This window comes from Oncorhynchus gorbuscha, unplaced genomic scaffold (assembly GCF_021184085.1).
Source record: "Oncorhynchus gorbuscha isolate QuinsamMale2020 ecotype Even-year unplaced genomic scaffold, OgorEven_v1.0 Un_scaffold_1558, whole genome shotgun sequence".
Classification (NCBI taxonomy): Eukaryota; Metazoa; Chordata; class Actinopteri; order Salmoniformes; family Salmonidae; genus Oncorhynchus; species Oncorhynchus gorbuscha.
This window is the reverse complement of record NW_025746297.1, coordinates 35,467-62,061: the sequence shown is the minus strand read 5'-3', so window position 1 is coordinate 62,061 and position 26,595 is coordinate 35,467. Positions and strand designations below refer to the sequence as shown.

The window sequence follows — 26,595 nt, the reverse complement described above, 5'->3', positions numbered from 1 at the left end:
CTTGAGAAAATTATAAACACCCACTCAGACTAACCCAACGTCTATAACTATGTGACTATGTGAAAGAAAAAAAAGTGATCACGTTCACTCACGCGGTTTGACACAAAAATACCACATAAAACCTTCATCGAACGTGATAATACCTTGACGTATTTGTTACCTAGCATATTATGACATGTTGTTTTCGATATTATAACGTACTATTACATACCAGTAGTAATATATTTGAAACGGACACAGAAGTTGTCTCGACTGCACAATTCTGCCGTGTCCTTTATTGTGAAGAACAATGCGCGCCTGCGCGGAACTTCCTGTTCCCCCACTACCAGTTTCTCAACCCAGAGACGTAACAACGCGAGACTTCAGATAACTCTTGTGAAGCACACCAAGCCTGGGTTTGACAAGTCAATGAGAGAAGTGAACAATTCTGATACTTTTGCAGCGTTTAATGGGGATCCTAATAAATACCCAAAATATTCCGTTGGCACACACTTGATACATGGCCATTATTTTATCAATGTCATAACTGCAGTGGTTTATTCACAATAGCTCTCACTGCGAATCATACATATCCCAGCATCACATCAGTAGATATTGGAAATCTTCCAGTACATATGTGTCCATTACACATTTTGTAGTCGTCAGCTGGATGAGTGCACTATATATATATATGTGTGTCTGGGTCATTATACCCCATTAGACATGCACCTGTCTGGGGAGTGACCATGACTGTTTATTTTTTAATCATTGTATGGCTCTAATGTTTATGAAACCAAACTAAAATTAGTGCAAGGCAAAAAGATAATGGTGGCTCAATGCCAGAGGGGATAATCATGAACATCAAGAGGAGTTTCTATGTGTGTGACGTAAAGATGAAACCTGTATAAAGAGTGTGTGCCAAGGCTGGAAAGTTAGTTGTTTTCATGAACAAGCAAGGCTGATATTATTCTGTAATAAAAGTATATTGGAACTCACAGGCGAGAAATGTGAATGTGAGAAATATTATTGACTGAATATTTTCACAACATAGGCAGACACTCTTCACTCTTCCAGCGAAACTCCAGATATAACATCCTTTAATCGGTACCCTGCTCCAAAAAACAATGTTCTCTCCTTCTGCTCTTCTGAGACACATGAAATCAAACCAAAACCACTACTGGTCACTCTGCCTGAATCTACCTTTCCTAATGCCTCCTTTACCATCTTCCTGACCTCAAATGATCTCCCAAAAATACATAATTGTTGACGAATCGCACTCCAAAAAAACACGATGTTCGTTTACAACTTGTTGTATTTTTGTTCCATTTTTCATTGTCACCGTTTTCCATTCATTCTTACCAACTTTACTCAACCGCAAGCCATCAGAATCTAACAGCACTTCCGCCTCGCCATATTTCCCTCCCCAAAACCAGACACACCCTGCTACAGACTAACTCCTGCATGTGGAATCCTGCATTGAAGAAATGTAACAACTACAGTTTAAAGGGGAATTTCACCCTGGCTCTACCGTGGCATATAGTCATTAGTATATTAACAACATTACGTTTTTTGTAATAAACATCAAAATGATCCTAACCACAAGCTAGAACTAGCACATAGAACTAGCTCATAGAACTAGCACATAGAACTAGCACATAGAACTAGCACATTTTCATTTCACTGGTAGAATCGAGAAGTGTCTACATCCTGTATATTCATCTGCTCATAGTGAACCACCAAGTCCCACATTCGGGAGTTGAACAGGTGTTATCAAGTCGAGGGAGGGGGAGGGAGTTTGAGGCACCAATCTTGAATGTCATTGAGTAACCAGAAAAACAGTCTGGGGGTGAGTTATTGGCAGATGTAATCAACAAAGTCCGAAAAATCACTAATTAAATCAATCAATATTACTGTCTGTTGAGCTGTATTTGAACAGCCAATCACGTGTTTTGCTTTGCCTCAGGTAAGATGATATCATCTCACCTACTCATTAAAATTTGTCCACCGTGGATGACAGACCAAAAGGATATCTGTAGATTAATCAACTCTCCACTAGGAGGTGCTGGCCAGCCTATTGTCTTTTCTGATAGTGGATATAAGGTTGAAGATCTAACGTTGTTTCAAAGGTACAAATTCAACATATATTCAATCTATTTATACAAGGTATACATTTAACTATGTTGAAAATTGGTTAACATGATGCCATAATCCTGTGGTTGAACCTCAAACAACAGCTTTTGCAAATCTAATGTACAGTGTTCTACACATACATTCCACGTCACAATACGTTGATAAATTATGTTGAAACACCGTTGATTCAACCATTTTGTGCCCAGTTGGCACCTTGTCAGTTGTGCTGTGTTTTGTTAGCTTCTATTGAAAAGATATTAACTTGGATTTGCCCTTAAGGTTGAACTCACAATGAAACAATTTGTGGTGAGAACCAATATAGATAATTAGATATGATATTGATTTTGTTTGATATAGATATGAGCAAGGCATATTGTGATATCAGTTTATCCTTGATGTTAACCTACACTTTTATGTATAGTAGAACAGCCTTCCCTCAAAACCTTCTCAAAGTAGCAACAACTACTTGACCACGGGCATTCAATTGATTCCTCCTATTGTGTTCAAACTGTTGAGGTATGTTAGACACCCAGAACAATCACACTTGGCCCAACCAGCATCCAGCATCCATTTTCTGGACTTCACAAAGCCATGGAAGTGAAGTGTAGACAGTTGCATTGTTATTCATTGAAATAGATATGATCTCAATGGAGGCTGCTGAGAGGAGGACAGTTCATAATAATGGCTGGAACGGCATCAAACACCTGGAAACCATGGAAACCATGTGTTTGATGTATTTGATACCATTCCAACCATTCCCACCAGCCTGGCCTCCCCAATTAAGGTGTTGGTAGACACAACATGTATCAGATAGAGATGTTGTGATGATCAGTTTGGGATCATTTTTTACTACTAAATTATTATTTCTTTAATGATAAACAGGCTATGAAATGACTGACTACATGTGTTTATTAAATTGTTTTTTCAAAACTAGATTTGTTATTTTAGTCATTGATAATAAATGTGTTTGGAAAACCACATTCAAGCCAACTAAATTGATCTGCCAATGAAACTTAAAGTTTGTATATGAATTTGTACTGGTCAAACTCTTCTCTTTTGTCTGATGAATTACAAAAAACGATGTTTCAAGTGACATATTTACTGTTTTTGTAACGGCTTTCTAGGTGTGGTGAAGGAGAGTCGGACCAAACTGCAGCGTGTAGATTGCGATCCATGTTTAATGAAAACAAACGTAAATACAAATAAACACAAAACACTACAAAACAATAAACGTAATGAAAACCGAAACAGCCTATACTTGTCAACTAAAATACAGCGACAGGAACAAAGACACTAAGGACAATCACCCACAACACAACCAAAGAATATGGCTGCCTAAATATGGTTCCCAATCAGAGACAACGATAAACACCTGACTCTGATTGAGAACCACTCCAGACAGCCATAGGCTCTGCTAGATCACCCCACTAGCTACAATCCCACCAAAACCCCCAAGACAAAACACACCACAATACAAAAACCCATGCCACACCCTGGCCTGACCCAATACATAAAGATAAACACAAAATACTTTGACCAGGGCGTGACAGTTTTTCTGAAGCTGAACAAGACAGCCAGTTGAAATTAAAGTTAAGTTCCTGGGCCGACACATCACAGACAAAGTGAAATGGTCCACAGACAGTGTGGCAACAGCGCCTCTTCAACCTCAGGAGGCTGAAGAAATTTGGCTTGTCACCCAAGACCCTGACAAACTTTTACAGATGCACAATCGAGCATCCTGTCAGGCTGTATCACAGCCTGGTAAGGCAACTGCACCGCCATCAACCGCAAGGCTCTCCAGAGAATGGTGAGGTTTGCACAACGCAACACCGGGGGGGCAAACTACCTGCCCTCCATGACACCTACAGCGCCCAATGTCACAGGAAGGCCAAAAAGATAATCAAGGACAAAACCACCCGAGCAACTGCCTGTTCACACCGCAATCATCCAGAAGGTGAGGTCAGTACAGGTGCATCAAAGCAGGGACCGAGAGACTGAAAAACAGCTTCTATCTCAAGGTCATCAGACAGCTAAACAGCAAGTATTAACTCAGAGAGGCTGCTGCCTAGATTCAGCCCCAATCACTGGACACTTTAATAAATGGATCACTAGTCACTTTAAACAATGCCACTTTAATCGTGTTTACATATCTTACATTACTCATACATTTATATTTACATCCATGTATATATTATATTTTATACCATCTATTAGATTACTTGTTAGAACATCCAAACATCACACAGATCATTGAGAAAACCGTCTCCCAAATGATACAACAACAACACCCTCCATTGCAGGGACCTCCCCCGCTTCCTCAACAAGGATTACAACCCAGCCCGATGGCACCACTTCCGTACTATCAAGCACCCACACCAGGCTATCATTCACCATGGGGACAGCAAACACGCTACTCTGTGCCATGGGGGAACTGCTTCAACTGCAGGCAGGCTGGGCACATGGCTCGCCAGTGCCCACATCCAATGACAGCGGCTCAAAAGCACTGGATGAATAACATGGGAAGAGGATACGCCCCAAGAGCAAGAGGTGGAACCAGACCAATGACGTATCTACCAAGAGCGGCTCCCCCTACTCCCGCTTACAACCACCAGACACCAGACCAAAACCAGCAACCACCAACGTCTTTCCAAGGCATGTCTGACCGATATGCCCCATGGCCGTGAAGGTGCCCACCACCACCAGACGGGAAGGGGGGCCAGCTTTTTCCTCTTCACACAGAACCAACCGTCATGTGTGAGGTGGAAGGAGTAATCCACCAGTTTCTAGTAGATACAGGATGCACCTACTCTGCCATAAGAACCCGTCAACCACTCTCTTTGGAATCAATACAGGTGGTGGGAGTATCAGGAACACCCGAAGCACAAAGCAAAACCATTCCGTTACTTTTCACCTGGGACAAATCAGCCTTGAAACATCAGTTCCTATACTGTCCCAATTGTCCAATCAACCTCCTCGGAAGGGATCTGTTATGCAGACTGAAATGTTCCATCTATCTGACTGAAAAGGGGGTAGAGGTTTCTGTTGACCCCATTGCCTCAACTCCGCTTCACCCTGCTAGGTTGTTGATGCTACCCCTCATCCCAGCCCCCGTTCTTTCAGAAACTCAAGAAATCTACTGGCTGAAATGCCTGGAGACAGGCCAAGGGACTCCGGCGATTCAATTCCAATTCAACCAACTGAAACCACAGATCTATGCACTACATCCATACAAAACCCCTCAGGCTGAACTCCACTGCACACTAAATGTAACCGACGATGACATCAACCCATACACTGACGACTGGGAGGAGAACATGATGCATCTCACTCCATCCATCAGATGTTGCATCATTGTCTGCGGTCAGGAAGGTGTTGCAGCACTGGTCATTCTACCACCTTATCTGGAATCATGGGTGGTCTTCTAGGGGAGGAGTCAGCACCCCATGTCACTCTAGCTGTAGGGAATGGGTTCGAAGCCAGAAGCCTGGGCCCAATGATCAGACGAGCATCGAAGCTTGTGTGGGAACCAACCCAAACACCTGGCCTGCACAAAGCCACCACGGAGCAAATGTGGAGGTTTATGACAGTAGATACTGAAGAGCACTGCCAACCTGAGAGACTGGCCCTGCCAAGACACCATGGCAAGCCTTACACAGATCACCCATCCACTGCAGCTTTGCTCTCTACCATAGACGAGAGAATATGGACACACACCCCTTTCGACGTTGGTAAACTATAGGTGGCTCCAGTCTCCATTACACTGTTGGACCCATGCCAGATTCCTATTTACCGAGCTCAGTATCGTCTAAAGCCTGACCAGATCAAGGGGATAGAGCCAACCATTGGTGGACTGCTTGGTGCTCAGGTCATCTATCGAACCGTCTCACCATGGAACACACCCATTCTACCAGTACTGAAAGCTGGTGGAGAAACATACCGGATGGTACAAGACTTCCGAGCAAGACTTCCGAGCAGTGAATGGATGGAGCCTCCCAGCCACTGTTTGCATTCACCTATGAGGGACAGCAATTCACTTACTCAGTTTTGCCAATGGGGTACAGGTGCTCCCCCGGAATTTTTAACCATATCCTCAAGACTCACCTGGCTGAGCTGAAAATTCCAGAGGGGGTGATTCTGATCCAGTATGTAGATGACCTGTTGTTGGGGGCTCCCACGTCAGATCTCTGTCTACAGATGACAAAATCGTTACTGGACTTCATTGCAGTCAAGGGATACAAGGTAAAGAAGAGCAAAGTCCAGTCCTGTCGAAGAACTGTCCTTTTCTTGGGCAGAGAAATCTCTGGAGAAGGTGCTGGCCTCTCCAAAAGCCACAGAGATTAGATTCTCCATCATTCACGCCCCATCTCGGTGTCAGGCATGTTGTCATTTCTGAGACTGACTGGTTACGGCCGTACACACATCCCAGACTTCACAGCAAGAACTGAACCTCTGAGGGAGATTGTACGACAGGCAGGGCCCAGGAACCTCCACTCTCCTCTGGTTTGAACTCCTGAGGCATCAGTGGCTTTTTCACTGTTGAAAACCGATCTCTCAGTGGCTGCGGCTTTAACTGCACCAGACTACAAGAACAAATTCCATCTTGATGTTTCTGAAAAGGAAGGGTTTACGTCATCAATCCGTTTTCAGAAACAAGAGGGGAGAGAAGAGTGCTGATGTATCACTCCTCTAAATTGGACCACATTGAAATAGGCCAAACCACATGCTCCAGATATGTGGCTGCAGTTGCGAAAGCCATTGAAAAAACAGCTCACCTGGTCATGTGTCATCCATTGGAAATCCACACCCATCATGGAGTCGCAGCATACCTGATGAGCAAAGAGTTCACATTCAGCGCCGAAAGAAAAACGAAAATACAGAACAAATGCACACAATCACACATCACATTTGTCAACACTGACAAAAACATGGCAGACGCACTCAACGCAGAAGAAGGTTTGCCCCACTCCTGTGAGGAACGAGCCGCACAGGAATTGAAACTGAGACCAGACCTGGGGAATGAACCAATCAGCAACCCTGACCTATGGCTGTACACAGATGGATGCTGCTACAGAGGAGAAGATGGGAACATAGCCGCATATGCAGTGGTACAGCAGCTTCCGGATGGATCACACGTGACCCTGGAATCGGCCATCATTCCACAACCAGTGTCGGCTCAATTGGCTGAAGTCATAGGTTTGACACAAGCACTGGAAAGAGCTAAAGGGAAAACTGCGAATATCTACACCGACTCAGCATATGCCCATGGGGCAGTCCATACGGATGGACCACAATGGATGAGGCGTGACTTCACTACCACAGGGAACCTGCCAATCAAACACAAGGCACAGATGGAAAAACTGATTACATCCGTTTCTCTACCCGAAAAGGTGGCCATCATGAAGTGCAAAGGACAATAACTACTGAAAAACAGAGTCAGCAAGGGGAAGGATGCAGCTGACAAAGCAGCCAAGAAAGCTGGTGGATACACTCCAAGACAGATGGTGCTGCAGACCCAACCACCCCAGACTGAACTAACAGAACAACACATAAAAGAGCTTCAGATCTCGGCAGGACCCTATGAACATTCAGTTTGGGGACAGAAGGGGGCTACCAAAGGACCGGATGAACTGTGGAGATGCCATGACGTCAGACTGGTGGCTCCCGCAAATCTGTGCCCAGAACTTATACGGGATGCCCATGGGCCCACCCACGAAGGCAAACTAAGGACTCTACAGAAGGTGTCTCACATCTGATGGCACCCTCACATGAAAGACATGACAGATTTATTTTGTGACGAGTGCAGCATTTGTGGTAGCTACAACCCTAAGAAACCCTATCAGACACCCATGGGCTCGTACCCTGTGCCCAACGCATGTTTTCAGGACATTAGCATAGATTACACGGACATGGGGGTAGATAATGTGGTAAATGGGAAAAGATACCTCTTGGTGATGGTAGACAGATTTTCCAAGTGGGTTGAGGCAATACCAACAGCGAAAGAGGATGCGAAGTCAGTCATTAAATGGCTACAAACTGAACTCATACCCAGGTATGGGGTTCCACGTCAAATCCGTTCCGACAATGGGTCCCACTTCAGCAATCAGCACCTGAAAAAGGTGGAAGAACGGTTTAGCATCACTCACAAATTTGGGTCTGTTTATAGGCCACAATCTCAAGGTCTCGCGGAACGCGCCAATCAACGCGAAGTTGACATGGGTTGAAGCCCTGCCCCTGGCGTTGATGGCTATGAGAGCCTCTCCAGGAGCAGGGACCCATCTCTCTCCTCATGAGATAATGACTGGAAGAGTCATGCCTGGCCCACCAAGGGATGGAGGTCATATGCCCGCCTTTGATGTGCAAAAAATTGTAACGTCTGACTATGTAAGAAAACTGACGGAACTCTGCAGCTCTCTCCAAACAGATTCACAAGTCCCAAGAGGGGGAGCTGACCGGGGACCCAGATCCACTGAAGGTCAAGGTTGGTGACTGGGTGAGGGTAAAGGTCCACAAAAGAAAGTGGCTGGAACCCAGGTGGACTGGACCGTACGAAGTGAAGGAGGTTACTTCACACTCAGTCCAGGTCAAAGGTAAATCAGGCGCACCTTGGCACCACCTCACACATTGCACCCCAGATCCAACTCCTACCAGAACTTTGACTGAAGTCAGGGTCGATTTGAGCGACCTAAATTTGATCCCAACCACAGAGCCTTTAGTTGGTGAGGATGTGGGAGCGACTGCCAAACCCACAAACTAACCGATCTCGCAGGGATAAAGGTTATCCCTGGACGAGACTGGGAATTTCAGGTCCCATGTTTGTTATTTTTATCATAGTCACAGGAGTTTCCATGGGAATCCTCCTGTGGGTAATAGCGCACCATACATATCCATCAGAAACAAACACAGGACAAACTAATGTGTCATCCAACTCCACTACATCTACAGACAAACACATAATTCACAGGCGCAACATTCAGGCTGTAGAGCCAGAGTGCACCACTGTCACCCCACTGTAGAGCCAGAGTGCACCGCAAAGCGGGTTAGAAGCACCACCCTATGCATACCTCTCAATACTACCACCACTGTCATCCTACCATGGGGAGTACTGGGAAGCCCAGGGGAGGGATACGGTACCCACGCCCTTAGTTGGTCTAGATCAGTGTGGTACATGACGGAAGGGGGGTACTCTGAATGGACGTGGAAAAATCTAGTGGCAGAAACTGGTCCTGACTGGTCTAATTGGACAGGGCATCAGAATGCACTCCTGTGGCGGAGAAGGTTGACGTTAACTAAAGTTGCAATTTGTTTGAATCTGGTAATTAAACATGGGGTAGGTGGTACTGGTTGTACTCCCTTCTTATTGGCACCGTGGGAAGAGCAGAGACTCTATTGGCACCTAAAGATATGCTTTACTAACATAACCACACCCCTACTAACATAACCACACCCCTACTAACATAACCACACCCCTACTAACATAACCACACCCCTACTAACATAACCACACCCCTACTAACATAACCACACCCCTACTAACATAACCACACCCCTACTAACATAACCACACCCCTACTAACATAACCACACCCCTACTAACATAACCACACCCCTTGCGGTACTTTCAAAACGAGAACCGGTAAATACAAATGACCCTAGATGGAGCCCTGTCACCATGACCACCACCCCAGCCACAATGGATGATGCTATCCTGACTGCAACAGGGATTTCAGGCTTCACTAATAATGGGCTATTATTGACAGAGGAAGCTGCTAATAGCACTCGACAGAGTTGTGTGGTGTGTATGGGAGCTCGGCCTTTGCTTCGCATTGTCCCTGCTATAGTGACTTTGGCATGTCTCGTTCCCTTAATGACTAAGGATAACCCCAGTTTCAACTGCACTGAATGGGATGAAGTCTATCCAATAACTAGGTCTACAGCCCGGAAACCAATGTTTTCCTATGAGGTTGCTAAAGCAAATTTCACCTGTGTTAATATGACTGGGGGAGGCACCAATGTGGGAAGTGTTACAGCTACCTGGTGTCTTGATACTTTTAGCATTACCGGGAACTTCAAACCAGTATCTAGGGCAGATGTGTGGTGGTGGTGTGGTAGTACTGTCCTGTTTGATAAATTACCCTCTAACGCTACAGGAAGCTGTGCACTTGTTACTCTCCTCTCGCCTGTTTCTGTGTATCCTACAGGGGCTTCTGACCTCGTCCTTAAAATCCAGGCGGTGAACCCTGGATATTGGAGTAGACGTCCCAGGCGTGCCACCACCCCATCTAGTAGTGATTTCACATACATAGATGCCATTGGAGTCCCACGGGGTGTTCCTGACGAGTATAAGTTGGTTGATCAGGTGGCAGCTGGTTTTGAGTCCTCCATTTGTTGGTGGTGTACTATTAATAAAAATGTGGATAGAATCAACTACATACATTTTAATGTACAGAAACTGGGTAATTGGACCCAGCAAGGATTTGAAGCCGTGCATGGACAGTTAGCTGCAACTTCTCTTATGACATTTCAAAATCGTATTGCAGTGGATATGTTGCTGGCGGAGAAAGGTGGAGTTTGTACTATGTTTGGTGAACAGTGTTGTACTTTCATTCCTAATAACACAGCCTCTGATGTGGTAGCCTGACTGTAGCTTTAGACGGACTAAGGACCCTTAATGGTAAGATGAAATCCCATTCAGGTGTGGACACTTCTATGTGGGACTCCTGGATGGAAGTGTTTGGTAAATATAAAATGCTTGTTTCTTCTATTCTTGTATCGATCGCTGTTTTTGCCGCCATCTTAGTGCTCTGTGGATGCTGCTGCATTCCATGTAGTCGCACCCTAGTGACTAGAGTCATTACTACGGCTATTGATGCCAGTCAGGTGGTCAGGGATAAAGCTCAAACTATAAATTTTACTCTGACTATAAATTTTACTTGCTTTTGATTAGTTGTCACATCTCTTTGGAGACGTGAAGAGGGGGACTATAAATTTTACTTGCTTTTAATTCATGTCACGTCTCTTAGGAGATGTGAAGAGGGGGATTTGTAATGAAGTGCTATTTCCTATGCAAATGACCAGCTTACTGCTATTACATTGCTATAACTGAGACAACACATAACAACGTATTTTCACAGTAAAACATGTTAGGGCTCATACAGGATATCTCTCACACACACACTCATTTAAATCATCCACAACACTGTCAAAACAGGATACATTCTAGCCACAGGTGATAGCCGCAGTTCGGCCACAACATCCCGTGACTGCAAGAACGCACACACATTACACGCACTCATTGCGAGGACACCCAGACAAAAGCGCACACACATTACACACAGTCATTGCGAGGACACCCAGGCAAGAGCGCACACACATTACACACACTCATTGTGAGGACACCCAGACAAGAGCGCACACACATTACACACACTCATTGCGAGGACACACAGACTTGGCTTGCCCTGACAAGAGCGCATACACATACACACACTCATTGCGAGGACACACAGACTTGACTTGCCAAGACAGGAACGCACACACATACACACACTCATTGCGAGGACACACAGACTTGACTTGCCAAGACAGGAACGCACACACATACACACACTCATTCCCTCTCCTGGGGATGGGTTCCAAAGACAAAGAACTCTTCCAACTGCCAATGGGACGCCGACACCAGTCTGGAGGGAACTGCCAATCAACTACCAGCAACCTACCAGAGGCCTGATCTACCAGATCTACCTACGTCATACCCATGAATAAAATGACTGTACACAATGTATCGGGGCTCTTTTCTGAAGGTTCCCTATGAGCTGGACGAATGAGAGTCTGTGCACGCTATGCCAGATATCTCTACACTATAAAATAAACTGTATTTACTATACCTGATCCACCTTGTCCAGTGTTTCAACTTGGTCTCCTGTATCGATTCATCAACACTTGCCTAGTTAAATAAAGATAAAATAATGTTCGGGAAAGGTTTTGTCTTATTTTTCTGTCCTCCCGAGTGAGCGAAGAACGTGATAAAAAAAAAAAAACTTTACAAGCACATGGCGAGGTGTCCACCACACGTTTAAAATTGTGTGGATTTCCAGGTTCATACTCAGTGGGTTTCGCCTGGGGATGTTCTGTATAAAAAAGTTGTGGAAAGTTGCAGATAGAAATGTTTGAATAGAACTGACATGATTCCTAAGAATCAGAGGCATGTTTGTTCTACATGATACATTTCTATCTGAATGTGGCAAACGTCTCCGTCCTCCACCTATGTGAAGCTAGCTACAATAACGATTAGCCTCAAACGTAGAATTTTCGGTTCTCCCTGATTTGAAAGTAATGCAAACTGATACAAATTAATGGAATCAAGTCATATTTGGACTAGATAACGCCAAACATGGTTGCAATGTTACTTAATTAAAAATGAATTACAATAATTATTTAGGTTGAAAATAAAAACAAAACTGTTATAATCCCACTGTGGATGTATTAGACCATATAATTGCATTGGGGACATTTTTATATGTACTTATGAAACGGGTTGGTTTGTGCACCCAGGAAACGGGTGACACCCACAGAATACAATTACCAATAGTTAACACACAGGTCCGGTCACACACATTTCCTAGTTAGCAAAAGTCCAGATGGATATTGTCATTTATTGCCATGGTAACAAATCCCTAACTTGCAACCCATATGACCCCAAACTGTTCACACCCCTCTTGTTGGTGGAGAGGGCATTTAGCAGTTTTAAAGGTAATATCCCACACCCCTCTTGTTGGTGGAGAGGGCATTTAGCCGTTTTAAAGGTAATATCCCACAACCCTCTTGTTGGTGGAGAGGGCATTTAGCCGTTTTAAAGGTAATATCCCACAACCCTCTTGTTGGTGGAGAGAGCATTTAGCAGTTTTAAATGTAATATCCCACAACCCTCTTGTTGGTGGAGAGAGCATTTAGCAGTTTTAGAGGTAATATCCCACAACCCTCTTGTTGGTGGAGAGAGCATTTAGCCGTTTTAAAGGTAATATCCCACAACCCTCTTGTTGGTGGAGAGAGCATTTAGCCGTTTTAAATGTAATATCCCACAACCCTCTTGTTGGTGGAGAGAGCATTTAGCCGTTTTAAAGGTAATATCCCACAACCCTCTTGTTGGTGGAGAGGGCATTTAGCCGTTTTAAAGGTAATATCCCACAACCCTCTTGTTGGTGGAGAGAGCATTTAGCCGTTTTAAAGGTAATATCCCAAACCCTCTTGTTGGTGGAGAGAGCATTTAGCAGTTTTAAAGGTAATATCCCACAACTCTACACATTTTGTGATGGGGCCAAGATGAATTTTTGGGCTGTTTTAAAGCAGGTTTCCTGCAATTCTACACATTTCCATTTCTGTGTGTTGATATGATACCAGGGGTCGAAGCCCAACCAAACAGTATTATGTATATTTTTGGGGGACCCGGGGTCCGTATTGACCCTGTTCAGTTACAGTCTACCAGTTGAGTATGGAGGGTCTTTTGTTTGTGTTGGACATTCATATTGAACTCTACAGTCTTAACTATGGATTGTTCAGCCTACTCAGTGACACCCACAGAACACAACTATGTAGAGTTTACACAAATATTAGCATCTCAGCTCTATTGCAGGACTCTGAAACCTCTGTTGTCCGGGAGTTGGACCCCGTCAGCTAAATTGTCATGATCGTCAGTGGTTTCAAGTTTCTCTGTACATTTTTGAGATGATCACAGCAAAAAATAATAACTTCTGCATTTCCCGCTGTGTTAAACACATTGATTCTCATTGCCAATAGGTTCAGGATAACTCCTGATAGAGTTGATTCTCATTACCAATAGGTTCAGGATAACTCCTGATAGAGTTGATTCTCATTGCCAATAGGTTCAGGATAACTCCTGATAGAGTTGATTCTCATTGCCAATAGGTTCAGGATAACTCCTGATAGAGTTGATTCTCATTGCCAATAGGTTCAGGATAACTCCTGATAGAGTTGATTCTCATTGCCAATAGGTTCAGGATAACTCCTGATAGAGTTGGGTAGCTGATGGGTCTATTCAGCGCTTAAATAGACAAAATATTTAATCACAGGAACCAGCCAATGCAACTGCCTACAACATGGATGGACGTTCATAACATTCCATTGCAGGCCGACACTGTAAGACCCTAGAAAGGACGGACCGACGTCGACATCTTTTGGATGTCATTTTTTAAATTTGGCCCAAACATTAGACCTGAACAAATCTGAACCAATCACTCAGACATCATTAGACAGGTTTCCATTGACCCAGGTGCATTCGACTAAAGCAATGTTGCTAAAATACGGTGAAGACACTATTATTCAGGAAAATAGTACTTAGTGCTGCCTAAAACATACTGCAAACTTGTACTGAATGTTTTATTGTAATTTATGTGTTTATGTAAATTCAGGAGATCTACTATAGATTAAGTTCACTTAAGTTGTGTGGCTTAATTTAAAGCATGTACTTTGTGTCTAATGTGAATTAATTAATGTTTTGTTGTCAATGCTTAGTTACCAGATCTATTGAAATGAGATCAGTGCTTGACTTGGACAGGATCTCACCAGAGATGAGTACCAGCACCTCTAATTTCTACTGTTTGAGCTCATGTTCCTCTTATATAATATTAGTTCAACAGTATTGTGGAACTACTGTACCTAAATATGAACAATATTTTTAGAAAATAAAGAAAGTGCCAGAACTGTCAAGACTAACTTTTGTGTCCGGTTCTCTTTATTACTACAGACCGACTCAGATTAAGTGTGAGGTCGGTAACGTCAACAGTGAGGACAAACCCAGCCTGCCACTCTCCTTCCACACTGAGTACAAACCCAGCCTGCCTCTCTCCTTCCACACTGAGTCCAAACCTAAAGTCACTGGGTCCTGATTGTGACAGTGGAGCCCAGTTGGCACTGCAGGATCCAGAGATGGCATCAGTGAAGCTGGAAGACTGCAGTCAAACACTGGAGCTGAATGTCAACATTAAAGATGAAGAAGAAGAGGAGGAGAAGATTGGAACATCTGTTTCTCATGGTAAGAGCAGGTTCTAACTAACTAAGTTTGTTTTTCATTCCAACTTTCCACTGTGTATGAAAAGTTGCAGTAGAACTGTTTCATGATTAACTGTTTCAATGAGAAGGTAGATGTTATTTCATGCTACTGAGACTTGCATGGTTTGACACCAGCACCAGAGAGGAGACTAAAGAGGTGAAGTAGACAAACTGCCAGTGTTTTAAAGTTCTATGAAACAAAACCTGAGATACTTTTAGAATAGTTGTATTCCCCTTTTGCATTGCACAGCCTACTTGTATGAATACTTACAGGTAGCCTAGTGGTTAGAGCATTGGGCCAGTAACCGAAAGTTTGCTGGATCGAATCCCTGAGCTGACAAAGTAAAAAACTGTCTTTTCCCCGTGAGCAAGGCACCCATAGTTCCCCGGGTGCCAAAGACGTGGATGTCCATTATGGCAGCCCCCCGCACCTCTCTGATTCAGAGGTTGGGTTAAATGCGGAAGACACTTTTCAGTTGAATGCATTCAGTTGTACAACTGACTAGGTATCCCCCTCTCCCATTCAGAAAGTATTTAGACCCCTTGACTTTTCCCACATTTCTAAAATGGATTTAAAAAAAATTAAATACTCATCAATCTACACACAATACCCCATAATGATAATATAATAATACCCCATAATGACAAAGAAAAAATAGGTTTTTATAAATGTTTTCATGAGATGCAGTGCTTCCAGCCCCTTGAAGCGTTGAAGGTCCCCAAGAACACAGTGCCCTCATCATTCTTTTCCCCCACATATACTTATTAGTTCCATGTAGAACAATTACAAAAATACAATTGTATTTTCTCTTTTCACCCCCCAACCCAAAGAGAGATGAAAACATGACAACCAAACATAAAGAAATCCAATAATATAAATAAATAAAGTATAATATACAGTTGTAGATAATGCAGATTACTCTTCGACTAGAGCCAATATTCACATAAAATATAGAGAATATACAGATTTACAGTTCCAATGCTTCTACAATATCACCAGTTTGCAAAAACTCATTAAACAGATCCCAAATATTATGAAACTCTGGGGCTTTCTTTTTCACTATATAAGTACATTTTCAAGAGCCAGGCTTGATGTTAATTTTTTTTACCAATGACCAAGTGAGGGGGAACTGACATACTTCCAGTGGAGAGCAATTGACCGTCTAGCTTGTAATAGACAGAGGTCAAACATTTTTCCCTCCTATGTAAAGAGATATTCTCTGGGTAAAGATTTAGGAGGCATAGCTTATGGATTAGTGGTATTGGGGTAGAGGTCATCTCAGAGATATAGCGCAGTACTGAGCTCCAAAACATTTGTATTTCAGCACATTCCTCCAGGCAATGATACAAGGTGCCTTGAACACACAGGTCTGGGTTATTAGGGTCAAATTTCAAAATAATTTGAAAATAAAGTCATTAAAAATCCTACAATGTGATTTTCTGGAATTTTTTTCTTCTAATTTTGTCTGTCATAGTTGAAGTGTACCGATGACAATTACAGGCCTCTCTCACCTTTTTAAGTGGGAGAACTTGCACAATTGGTGGCTGACTAAATACTTTTTTGCCGCACTGTACATATACATATGAGATGAGTAATGTAGGGTATGTAAACATTATATTAAGAAGCATTGTTTAAAGTGGCTAGTGATATATTTTACATACATTTCCATCAATTCCCATTATTAAAGTGGCTGGAGTTGAGTCAGTGTGTTGGCAGCAGCCACTCAATGTTAGTGGTGGTTGTTTAACAGTCTGATGGCCTTGAAATAGAAGCTGTTTTTCAGTCTCTCAGTCCCTGCTTTGATGCACCTGAACTGACCTCGCCTTCTGGATGATAGCGGGGTGAACAGGCAGTGGCTCGGGTGGTTGTTGTCCTTGATGATCTTTATGGCCTTCCTGTGACATCGGGTGGTGTCCTAGGTGCCCCCGGTGATGTGTTGTGCAGACCTCACTACCCTCTGGAGAGCCTTATGGTTGTGGGCTGAGCAGTTGCCGTACCAGGCGGTGATACAGCCCGACAGGATGCTCTCGATTGTGCATCTGTAGAAGTTTGTGAGTGATTTTGGTGGCAAGCCAAATTTCTTCAGCTTCCTGAGGTTGAAGAGGCGCTGCTGCGCCTTCTTCACGACGCTGTCTGTGTGGGTGGACCAATTCAGTTTGTCCGTGATGTGTACGCTGAGGAACTTAAAACTTACTACCCTCTCCACTACTGTCCCATCGATGTGGATAGGGGGGTGCTCCCTCTGCTGTTTCCTGAAGTCCACAATCATCTCCTTTGTTTTGTTGATGTTGAGTGTGATGTTATTTTCCTGACACCACACTCCGAGGGCCCCCACCTCCTCCCTGTAGGCCGTCTCGTTGTTGTTGGTAATCAAGCCTACCACTGTAGTGTCGTCCGCAAACTTGATGATTGAGTTGGAGGCGTGCATGGCCACGCAGTCGTGGGTGAACAGGGAGTACAGGACAGGGCTCAGAATGCATCCTTGAGGGGCCCCAGTGTTGAGAATCAACGGGGTGGAGATGTTGTTACCTACCCTCACCACCTGGGGGCGGCCCATCAGGAAGTCCAGTACCCAGTTGCACTGGGCGGGGTCGAGACCCAGGGTCTCGAGCTTGATGACGAGCTTGGAGGGTACTATGTTGTTGAATGCTGAGCTAAAGTCGATGAACAGCATTCTCACATAGGTATTCCTCTTGTCCAGATGGGTTAGGGCCTATTTGGACCTATTTGGGCGGTAAGCAAATTGGAGTGGCTCTAGGGTGTCAGGTAGGGTGGAGGTGATATGGTCCTTGACTAGTCTCTTAAAGCACTTCATGATGACGGAAGTGAGTGCTACGGGGCGATAGTCGTTTAGCTCAGTTACCTTAGCTTTCTTGGGAACTGGGACAATGGTGACCCTCTTGAAGCATGTGGCAACAGCAGACTGGGTTAAGGATGGATTGAATATGTCCGTAAACACACCAGCCAGCTGGTCTGCGCATGCTCTGAGGACGCGGCTGGGGATGTCGTCTGGGCCTGCAGCCTTTCAAGGGTTAACACGTTTAAATGTTTTACTCACATCGGCTGCAGTGAAGGAGTGTCAGCAGGTTTTGGTTGCGGGCCGTGTCAGTGGCACTGTATTGTCCTCAAAGCGGGCCAAAAAGTTATTTAGTCTGTCGGGGAGCAAGACATCCTGGTCCGTGACAGGGCTGGTTTTCTTTATGTAATCCGTGATTGACTGTAGACCCTGCCACATACCTCTTGTGTCTGAGCCGTTGAATTGTGACTCTACTTTGTCTCTATACTGACGCTTAGCTTGTTTGATTGCCTTGCGGAGGGAATAGCTACACTGTTTGTATTCTGTCATGTTTCCGGTCACCTTGCCCTGGTTAAAAGCAGTGGTTTGTGCTTTCAGTTTCACGCGGATGCTGCCATCAATCCACGGTTTCTGGTTTGGGAATGTTTTAACCGTTGCTATGGGAACGACATCGTCAATGCACTTTCTAATATACTCGCTCACCGAATCAGCGTATTCGTCAATGTTGTTGTAGCTAGCACATAGCTAGAAGCTTTTGGTTTGTCTGAATAAATGTACATAATTTCCTCAATGTAGTTTTAATAAAGAATACAAGTATTTGAGCTTTCTGAGTTTGTTTGGCATGTTATTCATTTTGTGTAAAATTCACGAGCTGGTAAAATGGAGCTGTCCACTCTGTCTGCTCCAACAGACTTCAGTGCTGGTGCAGAGAGACCATTTCATGGTCACACTCCAGTTTTGAAGCTTAATGTAATGATCATCAGTTTTCTACATGTGTACTAATATTGAGACACCTTCAGTTGTTTCTATCTTTATCTATAAATGTTACTATGGTGTGAACAGAAAATACAATTGTTTTTTGATTAAAATACAGTGAAGACCAGGTTAACTAAACTTATACTAAATGTTTTTTTGCCATTTATGTGAATTGTAGAAATCTACTTTAGTTTAAGTGCACTTACTTTGTGTAGACTAATTTTAAAGTGTGTACTTTGTGTGATATGAATGTTTTGTTGTCAATGCTTAGCTACCTGATCCATTGAAATGAGATCAGTGCTTGACTTGGACAGGAGTTCACTGGAGCTGAGAACCGGCACCTCAAATGTCTACTGTTTGCGCTCATGTTCCTGTCAAGGCTTTGGGTAACTGGTGAAAAGGAGTCAGATGCATGAGAGTTGAGATGCGTGGGCAAGGTATTTAATACACAAAAAAACATGGGTATAGAAACAATACAACGTTCTGTGAAATATACCGGTACCACGAATAAACGGGCGTAGATACAAATCCCGGCAACAAAATACCAGCCGTCAGATACAGTCTTCAACATAGAACAAACATGCACACATACATGTGTGAAACAGAGGGTTAAATACTGCATCTGTAATGGGGGAATTGAAACCAGGTGTTAAAAAAACAAAGACAAAACAAATGGAAAATGAAAAGTGGTTCGGCGATGGCTAGAATACCAGTGACGTCGAGCGCCACCCAAACAAGGAGAGGGACCGACAGTAACCCAGTGAGGGTCACTGGGTTACCGACAGTAACCCAGTGACCCTTACTGACAGTAACCCTCCTTGAGCCGCGCGCCGACACCGGCCTCGGGGACGACCCGGAGGATGAGGCGTAGGGTGACCCGGATGGAGACAGGGGAACTCCTGCAGTATCGACAGGTCCAATACGTCCTCCACCGGCACCCAGCATCTCTCCTCCGGACCGTACCCCTCCCACTCCACGAGGTACTGAAGGCCCCTCGCTAGACTCCTCGAGTCCAGTATGGCTCGAACTGCATACGCCGGGGCCCCCTCGATGTCCAAAGGGGCGGAGGAACCTCCCGCACCTCAGACTCCTGGAGTGGACCAGCCACCACCGGCCTAAGGAGAGACGCATGGAACAAGGGGTTAATATGGTAATCGGGGGGAAGCTGTAAACAGTAACAAACCTTGTTTAGTCTCCTCAGGACTTTGAATGGCCCCACAAACCGCGGGCCCAGCTTCCGGCAGGGCAGGTGGAGGGGCAGGCTTGTGGCAAACTTTAAACGACACTTTTCATGGATATCTTTAATTAAGAAATGGCTTTCTTCTTGCCACTCTTCCATAAAGGACAGATTTGTGCAATATACGACTGATTGTTGTCCTATGGACAGAGTCTCCCACCTCAGCTGTAGATCTCTGCAGTTCATCCAGAGTGATCATGGACTCTTCCAAGATGGCGTAGCAGTAAGTCGTCCTGTCGTGTCGTGTCCCTTGTATATATTGTTTCTTTTTCGTTTTTACATATTTTTCTTTGCATATCTCTTTAAAAACATTTTGCTAAACCTAAGCTTCCAAATACTCTCCTGCAACCTGCCTCACCCAATGTAGCTATTTTTCCTCAAGTATTTATATTTACTTCGGAACCGGAACCCCTCAACTGAAGCTAGCTAGCTAATCACCAGCTATGCTAGCGGTCTTCAGCTAACCGGTCATCAGCTAACGGCAGGGTAGCCTAGTGGTTAGAGCGTTGGACTAGTAACCGAAAGGTTGCAAGTTCAAATCCCCGAGCTGACAAGGTACAAATCTGTCGTTCTAGGCCGTCATTGAAAATAAGAATTTGTTCTTAACTGACTTGCCTAGTAAAATTTAAAAATAAAAACCTTTAGCTCGGAAAGCTCTCGCCAGTTCGAACAACACGACTCTAACCAGAGCATAACGGACCTATTTATTTTTCATCCCCGGATTCCCACCGCAAACGGAACATTTTTCAGCTGGATCTTCACAACTAGCTATCTAGCTAAACCGCAACCCCGGATGATTACTCCTGGCTAGCGTTTCCACCCACTTAGCTTGAAGCTAGCCTGGCCAGAGCACCTGTGCTACCACCGTAGCATACTCCTGGGCTACAATACCCGGGCCCACGACCAGTCTATCGATGTCACCGCATGAAGAGGAATAAACAGACTCACTCCATCGCGACGTCCCCCAAAGGCTAACTCTCTAGCCCTTGCTATCTCCTTGCTTGCTAATTCGACCTGCTAACTGCTAGCTTGTTTAGCTCCAGTCCGCTAACTGCTACCTTGTTTTGCCCCGGCCTACGAACTGTTAGCTTGTTAGCACAGGCCTGCTAACCATCTGAATCTCGCGTCCCAAACACTCACTGGACCCATATTTACTTTCTATCGCTTTTAGATTTTTAATTTGTTTATACCTTCCGGAAACCTACCTCACCCAATGTAATACGGAACCGCTATTATTTTTAATTTTTAGAACACACTCAAGAACCTCCAGAAGCTAACCAGCTAACTAGCTACAAGCTATTTAGTCATTGTTAGTTTTTTTTAAACTGGATAACACTCACCAGTCCAGCTTCCCTGCCCCATCCACCGCTGCCCCCTGGACACTGATCTCTTGGCTACATAGCTGATGCACGCTGGACTGTCCATTAATCACGGTACTCCATTCTACTTGTTTGTTTTATCTGTCGGCCCCGTTGCCTAGTCAAAGACATTTTACCTGCTGTTGTTGTGCTAGCTGATTAGCTGTTGTTGTCTCACCTACTGTTTTAGCTAGCTTTCCCAATTCAACACCTGTGATTACTGTATGCCTCGCTGTATGTCTCTCTCAAATGTCAATATGCCTTGTATACTGTTGTTCAGGTTAGTTATCATTGTTTTAGTTCACAATGGAGCCCCTAGTTCCACTCTTCATACCCCTGATACCTCCTTTGTCCCACCTCCCACACATGCAGTGACCTCACCCATTACAACCAGCATGTCCAGAGATACAACCTCTCTCATCATCACCCAGTGCCTGGGCTTACCTCCGCTGTACCCACACCCCACCATACCCCTGTCTGCCCTGAATATATTCTACCATGCCCAGAAACCTGCTCCTCTTATTCTCTGTCCCTAACGCTCTAGGCGACCAGTTTTGATAGTCTTTAGCCGCACCCTCATACTACTCCTTCTCTGTTCCGCGGGTGATGTGGAGGTAAACCCAGGCCCTGCATGTCCCCAGGCACCCTCATTTTTTGACTTCTGTGATCGAAAAAGCCTTGGTTTCATGCATGTCAACATCAGAAGCCTCCTCCCTAAGTTAGTTTTACTCACTGCTTTAGCACACTCTGCTAACCCTGATGTCCTTGCCGTGTCTGAATCCTGGCTCAGGAAGGCCACCAAAAATTCAGAGATTTCCATACCCAACTATAACATCTTCCGTCAAGATAGAACTGCTAAAGGGGAGGAGTTGCAGTCTACTGCAGAGATAGCCTGCAAAGTAATGTCATACTTTCCAGGTCCATACCCAAACAGTTCAAACTACTCATTTTGAAAATTACTCTCTCCAGAAATAAGTCTCTCACTGTTGCCGCCTGCTACCGACCCCCCCTCAGCTCCCAGCTGTGCCCTGGACACCATTTGTGAATTGATCGCCCCCCATCTAGCTTCGGAGTTTGTTCTGTTAGGTGACCTAAACTGGGATATGCTTAACACCCCGGCAGTCCTACAATCTAAGCTAGATGCCCTCAATCTCACACAAATCATCAAGGAACCCACCAGGTACAACCCTAACTCTGTAAACAAGGGCACCCTCATAAACGTCATCCTGACCAACTGGCCCTCCAAATACACCTCCGCTGTCTTCAACCAGGATCTCAGTGATCACTGCCTCATTGCCTGTATCCGCAGTCAAACGACCACCCCTCATCACTGTCAAACGCTCCCTAAAACACTTCTGTGAGCAGGCCTTTCTAATCAACCTGGCCCGGGTATCCTGGAAGGACATTGACCTCATCCCATCAGTTGAGGATCCCGGTCATTCTTTAAAAGTAACTTCCTCACCATTTTAGATAAGCATGCTCCGTTCAAAAAATGCAGAACTAAGAACAGATACAGCCCTTGGTTCACTCCAGACCTGACTGCCCTCGACCAGCACAAAAACATCCTGTGGCGGACTGCAATAGCATCGAATAGTCCCCGCGATATGCAACTGTTCAGGGAAGTCAGGAACCAATACACGCAGTCAGACAGGAAAGCTAAGGCCAGCTTCTTCAGGCAGAAGTTTGCATCCTGTAGCTCCAACTCCAAAAAGTTCTGGGACACTGTGAAGTCCATGGAGAACAAGAGCACCTCCTCCCAGCTGCCCACTGCACTGAGGCTAGGTAACACGGTCACCACCGATAAATCCATGATTATCGAAAACTTCAATACGCATTTCTCAACGGCCGGCCATGCCTTCCGCCTGGCTACTCCAACCTCGGCCAACAGCTCCGCCCCCCCACCCGCAGCTCCTCGCCCAAGTCTCTACAGGTTCTCTTTACCCAAATCCAGATAGAAGATGTTCTGAAAGAGCTGCAAAACCTGGACCCGTACAAATCAGCTGGGCTTGACAATCTGGACCCTCTATTTCTGAAACTATACGCCGCCATTGTCGCAACCCCTATTACCAGCCTGTTCAACCTTTCTTTCATATCTTCTGAGATCCCCAAGGATTGGAAAGCTGCCGCAGTCATCCCCCTCTTCAAAGGGGGGAGACACCCTGGACCCAAACTGTTACAGACCTATATCCATCCTGCTCTGCCTATCTAAGGTCTTCGAAAGCCAAGTCAACAAACAGGTCACTGACCATCTCGAATCCCACCGTACCTTCCCCGCTGTGCAATCTGGTTTCAAGGTACTAAACGATATCATAACCGCCATCGATAAAAGACAGTACTGTGCAGCCGTCTTCATCGACCTTGCCAAGGCTTTCGACTCTGTCAATCACCATATTCTTATCGGCAGACTCAGTAGCCTCGGTTTTTCGGATGACTGCCTTGCCTGGTTCCCCAATTACTTTGCAGACAGAGTTCAGTGTGTCAAATTGGAGAACATGCTGTCCGGTCCTCTGGCAGTCTCTATGGGGGTGCCACAGGGTTCAATTCTCAGGCCGACTCTTTTCTCTGTATATATCAATGATGTTGCTCTTGCTGCGGGCGATTCCCTGATCCACCTCTACGCAGACGACACCATTCTATATACTTTCGGCCCATCATTGGACACTGTGCTATCTAACCTCCAAACGAGCTTCAATGCCATACAACACTCATTCCGTGGCCTCCAACTGCTCTTAAACGCTAGTAAAACCAAATGCATGCTTTTCAACTGTTCGCTGCATGCACCCGCATGCCGTCGACTAGCATCTAGCATCACCACCCTGGATGGTTCCGACCTTGAATATGTGGACATCTATAAGTACCTAGGTGTCTGGCTAGACTGCAAACTCTCCTTCCAGACTCATATCAAACATCTCCAATCGAAAATCAAATCAAGAGTTGGCTTTCTATTCCGGCCTCTTTCACTCACGCCGCCAAGCTTACCCTAGTAAAACTGACTATCCTACCAATCCTCGACTTCGCCATCTACAAAATGGCTTCCAACCCTACTCAGCAAACTGGATGCAGTTTATCACAGTGCCATCCGTTTTGTCACTAAAGCACCTCCACCCACCACTGCTTGTATGCTCTAGTCGGCTGGCCCTCGCCTATTTGTCGCCAGACCCACTGGCTCAGGTCATCTACAAGTCCATGTTAGGTAAAGCTCCGCCTTATCTCAGTTCACTGGTCACAATGGCAACACCCATCCGTAGCACGCGCTCCAGCAGGTGTATCACTGATCATCCCTAAAGCCAACACCTCATTTGATCATCCCTAAAGCCAACACCTCATTTGGCCGCCTTTCGTACTCTGCTGCCTGTGACTGGAACGAATTGCAAAAATCGCTGAAGTTGGAGACTTTTATCTCCCTCACCAACTTCAAACATCAGCTATCTGAGCAGCTAACCGATCGCTGCAGCTGCACATAGTCTATTGGTAAATAGCCCACCCATTTTCAGCCACCTCATCCCCATACTGTTTTTATTTATTTACTTTTCTGCTCTTTTGCCCACCAATATCTCTACCTGTAAATGACCATCTGATCATTTATCACTCCAGTGTTAATCTGCAAAATTGTAATTATTATGCCTTTTGCACACATTGTATATAGACTCCCCTTTTTTTCTACTGTGTTATTGACTTGTTAATTGTTTACTCCATGTGTAACTCTGTGTTGTCTGTTCACACTGCTATCTTGGCCAGGTCGCTGTTGCAAATGAGAACTTGTTCTCAACTAGCCTACCTGGTTAAATAAAGGTGAAATACTTTTTTTAAATGGGCCTCTCTGCATCTCTGATCAGTCTTCTCCTGGAGCTGAAAGTTTAAACTGCCAGGTCTTGGTAATTATATTTCAATATTATCGCTAAGTGCTCCTAATTTTAAAGCTGAAATTTTTTGTATCAAAATATTAATTATTCACAACAGTATCTCGGACCTGCCTGGTGTGTTCCTTGTTCTTCATGATGCTCTCTGCGCTTTTAACGGACCTCTGAGACCATCACAGTGCAGGTGCATTTATACGGAGACTTGATTACACACAGGTGGATTGTATTTATCATCATTAGTCATTTAGGTCAACATTGGATCATTCAGAGATCCTCACTGAACTTCTGGAGAGAGGTTGCTGCACTGAAAGTAAAGGGGCTGAATAATTTTGCACGCCCAATTTTTCAGTTTTTGATTTGTTAAAAAACTTTGAAATATCCAATAAATGTCGTTCCACTTCATGATTGTGTCCCACTTGTTGTTGATTCTTCACAAAAAAATACAGTTTTATATCTTTATGTTTGAAGCCTGAAATGTGGCAAAAGGTCGCAAAGTTCAAGGGGGCCGAATACTTTCGCAAGGCACTGTAAGTTAGTGTTAATGTTAGCTAGCAGGCATGTATCCAGGCAGAGTTTCTTATGTTAACCTAGAGAAATAATTGTTTGCGACATTAATGGAAACGGATCATTAATATAGCAACCTTATCAAATTACAAACGTTTTTAAAAATGTTGATGCTTACAATTATCCGCGTGTCGTTGTGTTACGGTCTTGAGGAACAAATGGCGGGTGAATGACTTGCTTCTTTCTCCCAGTTTTGAGGCATGACGGTTATACATTGTAATACATTCCGTTGTGATATTGTAAACGAACATCGGTTTCTTTTGGAGCGCGATTCATCAACAATTCTGTATTTTGGGGGGATAATTTGAGGCCAGGAAGATGGTGAAGGAGCCATTAGGAAAGGTAGTCAGTCAGAGTGACCAGTAGTGGTTTTGTATTGATTTCATGCATCTCAGAAGAGCAGAAGGAGAAAGCATTGTGTTTTTCGGAGCAGAGCAGCGATTAAAGGGTGTTATATCTGGGGTTTTGTTATATATTGAGGTTCATCGTCTTGAGCAGAAGATTCCAGGAGTGGTTGGAGCACTAAACCGTGTAGTAGATGGAAAGAAGGAAGAAAGTCAATCAGTTTTACCGTTGTTTGAAGAAGATAATCTGCCTACTCCCGAGGTAAAGTTGCTTTTATATTCACA

At 44.5% G+C, this 26,595-nt stretch overlaps 1 long non-coding RNA gene across 1 annotated transcript; it reads right to left on the bottom strand.

Annotated features, from left to right (window-relative positions):
* Positions 1-19,372: 19,372 nt before the first annotated feature.
* On the bottom strand, positions 19,373-26,302 carry LOC124023229. The gene is made up of 2 exons (XR_006836675.1): positions 26,085-26,302; positions 19,373-20,062 (listed from the first exon to the last, which is right to left on the bottom strand). It is a non-coding gene; the product is annotated as an uncharacterized LOC124023229 (long non-coding RNA).
* Positions 26,303-26,595: the final 293 nt, after the last annotated feature.